Genomic DNA, 1,067 nt, shown 5'->3' on the forward strand with positions numbered 1-1,067 from the left:
AAGCTTTAAAAGCGTTGAAGTAGGGAGGGCATCCAATCGTAAATTAGTCAGCCACTAAAATTATTATTAGGCTGCTGTTGATCTAACTATCTAATTGAAGATGACGACAAAAGCCGCGCCGACCAAATTAGAACAAAAAGGCAAAGAAGAAGACAGAACAGATTAAAGGCTGCAAAAGAATGCCACCTTTCCATTATTGTTTTCACCTCGTCTATGGCAGTCTATTGTAAAAGCTAGTTTATGTGAGGAAAGCTCAAATTTTACAACTTTTACATAAGCATCACAATCCGTGTGCGACCTACCTAAGTCTTCGGAAATAACTAGGATACAAACATAATAATTATTCATCACGCACATGGGTACAGAAATGGACAGGGGCCCTCCTCAGAGTTGGCCGTGTAGGCACTATGGCAAATTATCAGGCTGCTGTTGATCTAACTATCTAATTCAAGATGACGACAAAAGCCGCGCCGACCAAATTAGAACAAAAAGGCAAAGAAGAAGACAGAACAGATTAAAAGCTGCAAAAGAATGCCACCTTTCCATTATTGTTTTCACCTCGTCTATGGCAGTCTATTGTAAAAGCTAGTTTATGTGAGGAAAGCTCAAGTCATAAAAAAAAGAAAATAAAAACTGCCTCGTGTAAAGGCCAATAAAAAATGTAAATTAGGAGGAAAGGTACTACATAATTATAACTTTATTGGCATTTAATAAATGTTTACAATAAATAGCACCTCCTAAGCAAATTATAAACTTAGTGGTGAGCTCCTCTTATAGGTGATTTACTTACCTATCCTGTATTTGGTAGATAACATTTCCGCCTAAGGTGTGCTAAAAATGGCAAAGGATCACAAACCTTAGTTCATGATCACAGTTACAGTCATTCTCAGATGCAATTATCAAACACCAGTTGTTGACTTATCAAAAATACAAAGAAATGAAGCAACAATGATACTACCTACATAAAAGTCTGATGTGAACCCAGTGTTTGAAAGGGTTGAACTAGCTGCCCACATAAAAAAAGTCAACAAAAATTCCACGTGGACAGTCACACAATCAGTATAGGT

Source organism: Diaphorina citri, unplaced genomic scaffold (assembly GCF_000475195.1).
Source record: "Diaphorina citri unplaced genomic scaffold, Diaci psyllid genome assembly version 1.1 scaffold879, whole genome shotgun sequence".
In the NCBI taxonomy this organism is placed as follows: domain Eukaryota; kingdom Metazoa; phylum Arthropoda; class Insecta; order Hemiptera; family Psyllidae; genus Diaphorina; species Diaphorina citri.